The sequence below is a fragment of the Polypterus senegalus genome, chromosome 1 (genome assembly GCF_016835505.1).
Source record: "Polypterus senegalus isolate Bchr_013 chromosome 1, ASM1683550v1, whole genome shotgun sequence".
Taxonomy (NCBI): Eukaryota; Metazoa; Chordata; class Cladistia; order Polypteriformes; family Polypteridae; genus Polypterus; species Polypterus senegalus.
This window is the reverse complement of record NC_053154.1, coordinates 36,577,162-36,590,990: the sequence shown is the minus strand read 5'-3', so window position 1 is coordinate 36,590,990 and position 13,829 is coordinate 36,577,162.

Sequence of the window (13,829 nt, the reverse complement as noted above, 5' to 3'; positions counted from 1 at the left end):
ACATAGAAGCATATTTTATTATACCTTTTTAACTTTTATCGACATTTATCTAACTCTGTATTTATTTTTCTAGTATCAGAATGTAGTTTAAGTTAATTTGTTTTGCTTTTTTCATATTTTTGATTCTGGTTTTCTTTTTTTCATATCTACACGCCCCCCATAGCATTGGATTAGAAAGGAAACTGTAGTTGTTCTGAAGGCAGAAGATCAGGAATACAATAAGGTCTGCGCTGTGTTACACAATTTGTACTCTTTACGAACAGGCTGATTGTGCAGCGAAAAGTAAACACAGGGCAGGATTACAGCTAATGCAAGCTGAAAGAGTCCCTTAGTGGTTTAACATGTAACTGACTAAACTGACATTATGGTTTATCGGTGCCCAAAGAGCCACTTTTGCATCTGTGTATCTTCAAACTGGAAAGCAAATCTTTAAGATAATTGTCGCCTTTGGTATTTCCGTTATACAATAAATCAGTTTCTTTCCAAGTTCTTTCGTATTTATGAAATTTTAATGAATTACTGGATTTTATCTAATGTTAATAGATGAGAAACTTACTTCAGTTGCTTTTCTCCTTTCTTCAGGCAATATTAATACTGATTTTATTGGCCATTTTGTGCTTTAGTTATTTTTCAATTGCTAATTTTTGTACACTGGGTATAATTTCAAAACTTTGATGTTTTAGAAAGCTAAACAACAATTAGTCATATACGGTGGCTCATAAGGGCAAAACGCAAAAAACAAATTCAACAACAAATCAAATGAAAAAACAAAATAAAAAAAAACACAAAGAAATTAATTACCATAGTCATAGACCCTCCAACACCAACATACATTGGTCAGTGCCATCTTTAGATCACTTGATCACTGCTGTCGATAAAAGTTACTGAGCCACCATAAGCCCAGTTTGTGCTCCATTTTTAACTCCATTGTAAAGTGCTGTTAAGAAGCCCATATTTAATGTAGTCTACTAACATATGTAATTGCGTTCTGTCTTCACTGTTATTTTTGAATGTGACTCATTGCTACAAAAATACTTAATGAACAAAACTGTGATAAGTGACTTTCAGGTGAAGTATTTAAAAAATGCAAAATGCTCCTACTTTCATATCGGTTAAGTTAGTCAACAAACACACCTGAATGTTATGCCATGTGTACATTGGCTAAGTTGTTGTAAAATATCATCATGTTTAGCAGATGTCTTTATCCCAGCAAACACTAATTCTTACAATCTGAGTTATTACCAGTAAACAAATAATAAGAGAACATAATTAAAATTGAAGCACTAGTTGTAATGAACCTCAGTTGCTTTGTTGTTTATTTTGACATTGGCACACCTCCATTTTATGCATGCATGGATTGGACGGAATATAAAGAAACAACCCCATTTCTAGATTAATACAAAATGTCACTGCTCTGTCTCTATAAAAGATAGTAAGGTGCATTACCTGGTATACTCATTTTGGGATAAATATTAAAAATCTTGTCTTTTCCTTTCAAAACCTTTTTGGTTAGGGCATTGGAATTGCTAGTTTGGTAAAGACATTTTTACTGTGTATATCTGACTATCGATTTTTGCATTTTGTTTTGATTTTGACAATTATTTTAAATGTGACAATACTATTTGACTTGATTTGCCTAGAAGTTAGTCGTTACATTAAAAAAAGTTAAAAAAAAACTACATATATACAGTACATTGTTACTTTCACTGTAACTATTATTTTGGATTTGTGTATTCCCTTTGATTATGAAGGAGAAGGAGGCATGACAAAGTAAAAGGATTGGTAGCTTACTGTCTCCATGTACAGTAAATGTGCATTTGACACATTTAGACAAGATGGTGCTCATCAGCAGTTCCAAAGTATGACATTTGGAGAGAAAGATTATGGGCAAAATCTGGCCAACTATTACTTCAATGGTGATAACTAACAATGAACCTCACTGGTGCTTTTATAAAAATACACAAAATTACAGAATGGATGTTCTCTTTCCCATTTTTAGCAAACCATGTCTCAATTATACCAAAATAAAAATATGTTTAAAGGCACATTATATTATCCTGATTTGCTTATGTACATTATTGAGATTTATTGTTTTGCTGTTAATATAAATTATAGGTTTATGTATATGAATGTGGTATGGTTTAACAGTTTATTGTTAGTACATTATAGTGGTAAATAATCTGTAAACCCTCTGTGCCTGTGCTTCAATTGTCAATTGTTTGTAACATTTGAGTAATTTTAAAGTGTGATCTGTTCCATTTTAAAAATGTTTTTTTGTGATTCCACCCTTGGGTGAGAGTCCCTAGGGCAGCGTGTTTTTAATCTTCCTGAAAAACAAACAGAATTGATCTCAATTACAAATAATGTGGCAAATTGTCTAATTTAATGCTAGTGCTAATGATGCATTATAGTTTACACCTTAGCACAGACTATAAAGACAGGACTGCTGATTTAATTTATTTAAATTTATTAAAGTAAACACAAGCCCTGGATGCCAAGTTAAACATGTAAAGCCTCATGTATCTTGCTATTTCAGTACTTTTTGGTTATATAAAAAGTCACCCATTCATTAAATGGTTTCATGCTGTAATTCTGACAGTGGTAACACATTTGCTTTATTTCACAGCATGCTAGTATTAGGTTAAAAAGTGCATTTGTAGATTCATTTTTTTTGGTTTCTGTTTTTGCCAAAAGTTCTCTAAAAGGTTCAGTTTACAGAGTGATGGTTTTTGACGCAACAAATTTAAATGGGCTTCTTTTACATTAGATTACCGTTGTATAATGAAAAATGTGCAAAATTCTATTTACAGAACAAACTGTGAATTTGCTTTATAATGAGTCAAGTCAAGAAAATCCAGTGGAGGCTTGTGTCATCCTTTAGAATAAAACCTTCACATGGAATAATAAATTCCTGGTATTTACTAAAATTTGGGCCTTTTGACATTCCATCATATGAAATAACGTTATATTAGTGAATAAAACGGCATGGTTGAGACAGGACAGAAGTAAACTCAGGTGTCCCAGGTTCATTCCTGCACTTTGGAAAACTGAAAGCTGTATATGTATAGGCAGTCTGGCTGAGGACACACATACAAGAAAAATCACAAGGCCAGCAATTCCGTCCACAGCTCAGACTCAATGTGTATTCTGTACTAGTGAGGACCTTTATTTTTTAGCAAATGTGGAATTGTTATACAATAATTCTGCATCTATTGTACATGGCAGTTAAATGATTTTATAAATATGTGAATAATTGGACTAAGCACTTTTAATTGATAGACTGCTTTAAAGATTGGGTAAATGTAAATGTCCAAGTCCATATCATTCATCTGTTTTGTGAACCAAGTTTCCCAGTATTTGTTAATCATGCAAGCAATTCTATAAGGACAAACAAAGGATGGTGTACAGTAACACAGGCTTAAAGTGCAATAGCAAGACAGATTTAGTCTTTGTATAAAATGTGTTGATGGATAAAACCGCATTGCTTGATCAGAACTGACCGGGGATAGAAACTGACCTCTAATTCTATGCATTGTATATTTGCAGCAATGTTTTTTTTGTCTTAATTTTTTGGTGATTCTGGCAAATTTGTTGCTTTTAGTAATTATTGGGTAGCACATGATGACTACAAAGTTCAATTCAATGCATTGTAATTTAGTCCTTTCAATTACTGTCACTTGCATATTAAGACACTCATATACAAAGCATTTAACACATGGATTATGTTCAGTTTTGGAAACTTTGGAGATATAGTATGTATGTTGACAGAGTACATTTTTATTGAGATATTTTAAAATATAGTGCAGCAACACTTGAAATAAAATTGCTTCTATAAGAATGTGTAACAATTAAAAATTCTGAGCACGCTTGCTGATCGATTGGAGCATCTTAGTGAGACATTCACGAATCGGATCGAAATAGCCGAACATCTAGCTGCCTGTGCCGAGGAAAGAGCAGTAAATGTCAGTTCGGAATGTAAAAAACTCGGAGAAAAACTTGGAGACAGACTGGCTGCTTTAGAAGATGGGAATAGAAGGTATAATGTCAGAATTGAAGGCCTGCCGGAGAATCGAGAAAGTTTAAACCCGGTGAAATTCGCAACTGAACTTTTTTCTAAAATAATCGGGGGCGACTTTAAAGCAGAATCTGAGATAGCAGCGGCTTACCGCGTACGCGGATCAAACACCGTCAGACCCCGACCAAGATCTTTTATAGTTCGTTTTGAACGATTATCATTTAAGTTAGAGGTGATGGAACTCCTCAGGAAAAAAGGGGAAGATATTATATATGAAGACTGCCACATTCGCGTCTTCCCTGACTTCTCTCCAGCAACAGCTATAAACGCCGCCTTCTATAATATTAAACAGCGGCTACGGCAAGCCAATGTCAAATACGGCCTCCTGTATCCGGCAAAACTGAAAGTGGAATGGCAGGGTCATTTCTATGTTTTCGCTAGCAAGGAGGAGGCAGAAAATGAGTTAAGAAAGCTGATCCCGGGACTATTCTGATACATAATTGTGAGTCATGGCGGTAAATGATAAAGCTAGGATTAATAATCTACTGTCTGATCTATTTGTTTTAAAATACGGGTTTTTATCAGCATATATTCTCATATTCTTATATTATTATTACTTACTTATTACTTATCATTACTTAGTATTACTAGGGCTAAATGTTTATGTTTTATTGTGCTTAATTACGTTTTCCTCCTCTTTTTTCTTTTCTAATTATTTCATGTGTACCCTAAATGAGACTGTTCAATATCATACCCTTGGTTTGCTGTTATTGCTATTACTGCATTAAGACTTGTTATGCTTGTTTTGGACACATCTTTAACACCATCACCTGGGTTTATTATCTGGGGATATCATCTTAATGCACTAAAATTGATGAAGATTATATGTATATGTGTATGTATGTATATATGTATATATATATATATATGTATATATGTATGTATATATATATATATATATATATATATATATATTAATTTCTTTTTTTTTCTTTTTTTTTCTTTTTCCTCTTTTAAAGACTATATTGGTAACAGATATCTCTATCTTTTAACCTTAAAGCGCCACTGCATGGGGGCTTGATGTGCTTTGGACGTGCTCTGTCTCTGGGTATGTCAGAGGACTGGGACTGCATGAAGTGGGTTTTAGCCTCACCTGGGGAGGCAAAAAGGGAGGGTGGGGGTTAAGGGGAAGAGAAAGAGAGCAGGCTTGATCTATATCTAATCTATCATCTCAATCTTTATAATTATAACTATCAACGTAATAATAAGCTGCATGGCAACAACTCTTGGGGGAATAGGAAATTAAGACCTAAACTATTTCACTTCCAGTTAAGACTATAATATGACACCAAAAACTCAGAATCAGTGTCTCCATGATGGGACAGTTAACTTCGTAAGCTGGAATGTTAAAGGCCTGAATCACGAATTAAAGAGAAAGAAAGTACTTTCTCACCTAACAGGTCTAAATGCTAAAATAGTATTTTTACAGGAAACCCACTTACTAAGTAAGGATCAGTTCCGCTGCAAAAGACTGGACTGGCCAAATGTTCCATTCTAGTTTTACAAAGAAAACTAGAGGGGTGGGAATTCTCATACATAGAACAGTACCATTTGTAGCATCAGATGTAGTATTGGATCCTGAAGGGAGATATGTGATGGTCATGGGAGACTTATCTAACTGTAAAATGATTTTGATAAATGTTTATGCACCTAATGTTGATGATAAGGAATTTATACAAAATTTATTTGCATCCATTCCCAATCTGAACACTCATAAACTTATAATGGCTGGGGACTTTAATTGTGTTCTAAATCCACTTTTAGATAAGACTTCCTCCACAGGGGAACGCAACTAACACCGCAAAGATAATTACAAAGTTTATAACTGATCACAACTTATCAGATCCCTGGAGGTTTTAAACCCAAATTCAAGAACATATTCTTTCTACTCACCAGTACATCATTGCTACTCAAGGATTGATTACTTCTTTATAGATAATAACTTCTTGCCTAAGATTAAATCTTGTAAATACGATGCTATTGTTATTTCAGACCATGCTCCGATGATCTTGGAGCTGAAATTACTAAGCCCCATACACTCACCCGCAGATGGCGTCTCAATCCGCTTCTATTAGCTGACGAGAATTGTACTGAATTTATATCCAAACAAATTGAATTCTTTCTAGAGACAAATACATCCCCTGAGATCTCTGCAGGAATACTCTGGGAAACTCTTAAGGCCTTCTTAAGAGGACAGATTATCTCATATCTTTCCCACAGAAATAAATCCGCGAAGAAAGTAGCAGAGATAAAAGCGAAATTACTAAAATAGATGAAGAACATGCCAGACTACCAAGCGAGACTCTACATAAGAGGAGGCAGGCTCTACATTCAGAATTAAACCTCTTGACAACTAAAGAAACCGAACAACTAATTTACAAATCCAGACATCATTATTATGAACATGGAGAGAAAGCTAATAAGCTTTTAGCGCAACAAATTCACAAGCAAGATGTAGCAACGCAATCTCGTAATTACTAACACGAATGGAGATAAAATCATCGAACACAAAAATATAATGTACACTTTTAGAGACTACTATAAATCCCTATATACTACTGAGTTTAAAGAAGACAATATACAATCTAATGCATTTCTGGATAAATTACAGATACCACAAATTGACGCTATTAGTGTGGAGGAGCTCGATAAACCTCTGTCATTATCAGAATTACTGGATGCTATAAAGTCACTCCAAGGTGGAAAAGCAGCAGGCCCTGATGGCTACCCTGCAGAGTTTTACAAGAAATTCTCCGCTCAGCTAGCTCCCTCCTATTAGCAACATTTACAGAAGCCAGAGATAACCAATCTCTTCCACAAACCTTTCGCCAAGCACTAATCACTGTCTTCCAAAACAAAATAAGGACTTATTACAATGTGCATCATACAGACCAATTTCACTTCTGAATAACGACGTTAAAATACTCTCTAAAATCATAGCTAGAAGGATGGAGAAAGTGCTCCCTCAGTAATATCACAAGACCAAACTGGATTTATTAGGGGCCGACACTTATCTTCAAATCTTCGACGCCTGTTTAATGTAATATACTCACCAACTAAATCAAACACCCCAGAAATATTATTATCATTGGATGCAGAAAAAGCATTCGACATGATTGAATGGAAATACCTTTTACTATTTTGGAGAAGTTTGGGTTTGGCCCAACATTTGTGCATGGATTAAATTACTGTATACTAACCCAGAAGCTTCAGTTTGCATCAATAACATTTGCTCAGACTACTTTAAACTAGAACGTGGCACAAGACAAGGATGCCCTTTGTCACCACTGCTGTTTGCAATTGCCATTGAACCACTGGCAATACATTGTCGAAATACTGATCAGATAAAGGGGATTAGCAGAGAAGGACTGGAACAGAAAATCTCATTATATGCAGATGACATGGTACTGTATATATCGGACCCAGAAAATTCTGTGCCTGCAGTCTTAGCAGCACTCACAGAATTTCAAAAGCTCTCTGGTCTCAGAATTAATCTGAATAAAAGTGTACTCTTTCCGTGAATTCAAGCATATAATATTAGATTAGACACCCTTCCTTTTATCATTGCAGAACAGTTTAAATACCTCGGGGTAAACATCACAAGTAAACATAAAGCTCTTTATCAACAAAATTTCGGCGTCTGCATGGAAAAAATTAAACAAGACTTGCATAGATGGTCAACCCTTCATCTCACACTAGCTGGAAGAATTAACACTGTTAAGATGAATATTCTTCCTAAGCTCCTTTTTATTTCAAAACATACCAATATACATTAATAAATCGTTTTTAAGCAATTAGATTCAACAATAACCTCATTTATTTGGAATTCTAAACATCCACGCATCAAAAGAGCGACCCTACAAAGACAAAAGGCAGAAGGCGGCATGGCTCTACCTAACTTCCAGTTTTATTACTGGGCGCAAATATACAGTCGATAAGAACCTGGACACAAATAGAAGAACATACACAGGCATGGACCGCAATAGAAGTAAAATCCTGCAGTACTTCTTTGTATTCCTTGCTTTGTGCTCCAATAAACACACGCTATCGGCAATACACTAATAACCCAATTGTGCTCCACTCACTTAGAATCTGGAACCAATGTAGAAAGCATTTTAAGACGGAGAAGCTTCTTTCTGTGGCACCCTGCAAAAGAACCACCTCTTTCAACCCTCACAAACATATGCAGTTTTTAATATCTGGAAAAATTTGGAATTAACTTGCTTAGAGATCTTTATATAGACAACGTCTTTGCATCCTATGAACAATTACATTCCAAATTTAACATTCCAGCTACAAATTTCTTTCACTATCTTCAAATCAGGAACTTTGTTAAACAGAACCTTCCAGATTTTCCTCATCTTGCACCCTCATCCACGCTGGAAAAATTATTGCTCAATTTCAAGGAGTTAGACTCCATCTCTACAATATATAAAATCCTTTTACAATCCCTTCCTTTCAAAGATCCAAGAGGACACTGGGAAAATGACCTCTCAATTAATATATCAGAAAAGGAGTGGAAAGTAGCAATGCAGAGAATTCACTCAAGCTCCATATGCAAAGCATACAATTATACAACTCAAAATTATATATCGAGCACATCTGTCTCGACTAAAACTCTCAAAATGTTTCCAGGGCATGATCCAACCTGTGAACGCTGCAAAAGCCCCAGCCTCACTAGGTCACATGTTCTGGGCCTGCACCAAATTAACATTATTCTGGACAAAAATTTTTAATTACCTCTCAGACAGTCTTGGACTCACAATCCCTCCTAACCCATTAACAGCTGTGTTTGGGGTTCTTCCAGAGGGTCTTAAAGTGGAGAAAGACAAACAAATTGTGATTGCATTCACTACACTGTTGGCACGCAGACTTATTCTGATAAACTGGAAGAACCCAAACTCTCCTCTTTTAAGTCAGTGGGAAACTGATGTGTTATATTATTTAAAATTGGAAAAAATCAAATACTCAGTTAGAGGATCTGTGCAGACTTTTTTCAAAACATGGCAGGATCTAATCAGTAATATTTTGAAATGTTTATAAAGCACAGAGAATTTGTTGATTTAGGTATTTTTAAAAGCCTTAAATTTTACACCGTTTGGCTTGCTCTCTCTCTCAAGGGTGGGGATCGATCTGTTCTTAGCATAATTCTTTTTTTTTGTAAAACTTGATTGCTATGTATTGATTGTAATAAAATTAATAAAATAAAAAAAAAAAAAAATTCTCAAATACTTCTTCTTTCGGCTGCTCTGCTTCTGTCCTTTGCATCTTGTTCTGTTACGCCCATCATCTGCATGTCATCTTTCACTAGAACCATAAACCTTTGCTTAGGCCTTCCTCTTTTCCTCTTCCCTGGCAATTCTATCCTTAGCATCCTTCGCCCAATTTACCCAGCATCTCTCCTCTGCACATGTCCAAACCAACGCAATCTCGCCTCTCTGACTTTGTCTCCCAACCGTCCAACTTGAGCTGACCCTCTAATTTACTCATTTCTAATCCTATCCATCCTCGTCACACCCAATGCAAATCTTAGCATCTTTAACTCTGCCACCTCCAGCTCTGTCTCCTGCCTTCTGGTCAGTGCCACCGTCTCCAACCCATATAACATAGCTGGTCTCACTACAATCCTGTAGACCTTCCCTTTCACTCTTGCTGATATCCGTCTGTCACAAATCACTCCTGACACTCTTCTCCACCCATTCCACCCTGCCTGCACTCTCTTCTTCACCTCTCTTCCACAATCCCCATTACTCTTTACTGTTGATCCCAAGTATTTAAACTCATCCACCTTCATCAATTCTACTCCCTGCATCCTCACCATTCCACTAACCTCCCTCTCATTTACACACATGTATTCTGTCTTGTTCCTACTGACCTTCATTCCTCTCCTCTACAGAGCATATTTTCACCTCTCCAGGGTCTCCTCAACATTCTCTATACTATCGCTACAGATCACAATGTCATCAGCAAACATCATAGTCCACGGGGACTCCAGTCTAATCTCATCTGTCAACCTGTCCATCACCATTGCAAATAAGAAAGGGCTCAGAGCTGATCCCTGATGTAATCCCATCTCCACCTTGAATGCATCTGTCGTTCCTACCGCAGACCTCACCACTGTCACACTTCCCTCGTATATATCCTGTACAACTCTTGCATACTTCTCTGCTACTCCCGACTTCCTCATACAATACCGCAGCTGCTCTCGAGGCACCCTGTCATATGCTTTCTCCAGGTCCACAAAGACATAATGCAACTCCTTCTGGCCTTCTCTAAACTTCTCCATCAACATTCTCAGAGCAAACATTGCATCTGTGGTGCTCCTTCTTGGCATGAAACCATACTGCTGCTCACTAATCATCACCTCACTTCTTAACCTAGCTTCCACTACTCTTGCCCATAACTTCATGCCGTGGCTCATCAATTTTATTCCCATGTAGTTACTGCAGTCCTGCACATCCCCCTTATTCTTAAATATCAGCACCAGTACACTTCTTCTCCACTCCTCAGGCATCCTCTCACTTTCCAAAATTCCATTAAACAATCTGGTTAAAAACTCCACTGCCATCTCTAGTTCTAAACACCTCCATGCTTCCACATGTATGTCATCTGGACCAACGGCCTTTCCATTTTTCATCCTCTTCATAGCTGTCCTTACTTCCTCCTTGCTAATGCGTTGCACGTCCTAATTCACTATCTCCACATGATCCAACCTCTTCTCTCTCTCTCGTTCTCTTCATTCATTAGCCTCTCCAAGTACTCTTTCCATCTGCTCAACACACTCTCCTCGCTTGTGAGTACATTTCCATCTTTATCCTTTATCACCCTAACCTGCTGCACATCTTTCCCAGCTCAGTCCCTCTGTCTAGCCAATCGGTAAAGGTCCTTTTCTCCCTCCTTAGTGTCCATCCTCTCATACAACTCATCATACGGCTTTTCTTTAGCCTTCACCACCTCTCTCTTCACCTTGCGCCTTATCTCCTTGTACTCTTGTCTACTTTCTGCATCTCTCTGACTATCCCACTTTTTCTTTGCCATCCTCTTCCTCTGTATGCTCTCCTGTATTTCCTCATTCCACAACCAGGTTTCCTTTTCCTCCTTCCTCTTTCCAGATGTCACACCAAGCACCCTTCTTGCTGTCATCCTTACCACATCTGCTGTAGTTTCCCAGCTGTCTGGTAACTCTTCACTGCCACCCAGTGCCTGTCTCACCTCCTCCCTAAACTCAACCTTGCAGTCTTCCTTTTTCAACTTCCACCATTTGATCCTTGGCTCTGCCCTCACTCTCTTCCTCTTCTTGATCGCCAATGTCATCCTACAGACCACCATCCTATGCTGCTTAACTACACTTTCCCCTGCCACCACTTTGCAGTCTTCAATCTTCTTCAGATCAACTCTTATGTATAGGATGTAATTTACCTGTGTGCATCTTCTTCCACTCTTGTACGTAAACCTATGTTCCTCCGTCTTCTTAAAATACGTATTCACCACAGCCATGTCCGCCCTTTTGGCAAAATCCACTATCCTCTGACCTTCTTCATTCCTCTCCTTGACACCATACCTACCCATCACCTCCTCATCTCCACTGTTCCCTTCACCAACATGCCCATTGAAATCCATTCCAATCACCACTTTCTGTCCCTTGGGTACACTGTTTATCACTTCATCCAACTCACTCCAAAAATCTTCTTTCTCACCCATTGCACACCCAACTTGCGGTGCATATGCACTAACAACATTCATCATCACACCTCCAATTTCCATTTTCATAATCATTACTCTGTCTGACACTATTTTCACCTCCAAAACACTCTAGACATACTGTTCCTTCAGAATAACTCCTACCCCATTTCTTCTACCATCCACACCATGATAGAACAATTTGAATCCACCTCCAATCCACCTGGGCTTACTCCCCTTCCATTTAGTCTCTTGCATGCACAATATATCAACCTTCCTTCTCTCCATCATATCTGCTAACTCTCTCCCCTTACCAGTCATACTGCCAACATTCAAAGTTCATACCCTCAGTTCCACTCTCTTTACTTTCATCCTCTCCTCCAACCTCCGAACACGTCTCCCCCTCTTTTTCTCCTTCTTTGGCCAACAGTAGCCCAATTTCCGTCAGCACCCTGTTGGCTAACAGTACCGGTGGTGGTCGTTGTTAACCCGGGGCTTGACCGATCCGGTATGGAAATTTGTATTGTTGTCCGCATATTGATTTGGCAAAATTTTACACCGGATGCCCTTCCTGACGTAACCCTCCCCATTTATCCGGGCTTGGTAAGAAGAAACACACTGGTTTGTGCATCCCCTGTGGCTACAAATACTATAAAGTTTGTATCCAAATACATTTAAAATAACTTTTAAATAATCTACCCTAAGACTTGTGAAAATAGAACACATGTAAAAACTAGTGGTGTTATCCAGCATTGTCCAGGTATCATTTCAAATGTTTACTGTACATTTAAAGTAGGAAATATTTATTTTATTTAGAATAAATTCAATTTATCCCCATTCATTATAAGATTTGACTCAGTTGTTGGGTCACAACCACATAAAATAGCACAGTATGGCTACAAATACAACAAAAAACAGTGCTGGGTGGGTTTTAATGGTTGTATTATAGTGAGAGACTACATTTTGCCACCCCCATAGCAATAAGTAACTCCAGAGACAATACAGAAGACAGCCTGGGGTATCATGAGGCCATGACAAAAATAGTGAGGGAATTCTCTGATGAAATTAAAAAGTTAAATGTGACGGGTAGGAGTCTAACCCAGATCAACAGTTTCGATGGCAAGTAATTTATATAAATATTATATAATATATAATTTTAACAATTATAAAACCCTCACAACCTATTCAGTGCTGTTTCTCCATCAGTATCTCATATAAGTGTCTGTAAGACTTAACCTTATGAAAAGATAGATAGATAAATAGATAGATATTAATCCCAATGGGAAATTCACATAATCCAGCAGCAGTATACTGATACAAAAAATATATATACAGGTATATTAAATTAAAGAGTACTAAAAATGCATGTAAAAAAACAGACAGTAACTTTGAATAATTTTAGCATTTACCCAGGGGTGTAATTGAAGAGTTGCATAGTGTGGGGGAGGAACGATATCCTCAGTCTGTCAGTGGAGAAGCTGCTTTTCTGCCTGGAGATGATACTGTTTAGTGGAGGCAATGGATTCTCCATGATTGATAGGAGCTTGCTTAGCACCCGTCGCTCTGCCACAGATGTTAAACTGTCCAGCTTCATTCCTACAATAGAGCCTGCCTTCCTAACAAGTTTGTCCAGGCATGAGGCGTCCTTCATCTTTATGCTGCCTCCCCAGCAACTGTCTGGTAGAACATCTGCAGCATCTTATTGCAGATGTTGAAGGACGCCAACCTTCTAAGGAAGTATAGTCTGCTCTGACCTTTCTTACACAGGGCATCAGTATTGGCAGAGCAGTCCGATTTGTCATCCTGCTGCACTATATTGCACTGTATTTATAGGTCTGTACCCTCTGCACACAGTCTCCTCTGATGATCACAGGGTCCGTGAGGGGCCTGGGCCTCCTAAAATCCACCACCAGCTCCTTGGTCTTGCTGGTGTTCAGGTGTAAGTGGTTTGAGTCACACCATTTAACAAAGTCTTTGATTAGCTTCCTATACTCCTCCTCCTACCCACTCTTGATGCAGCCCACAATAGCAGTGTCATCAGCGAACTTTTGCACGTGGCAGGACTCCGAGTTGT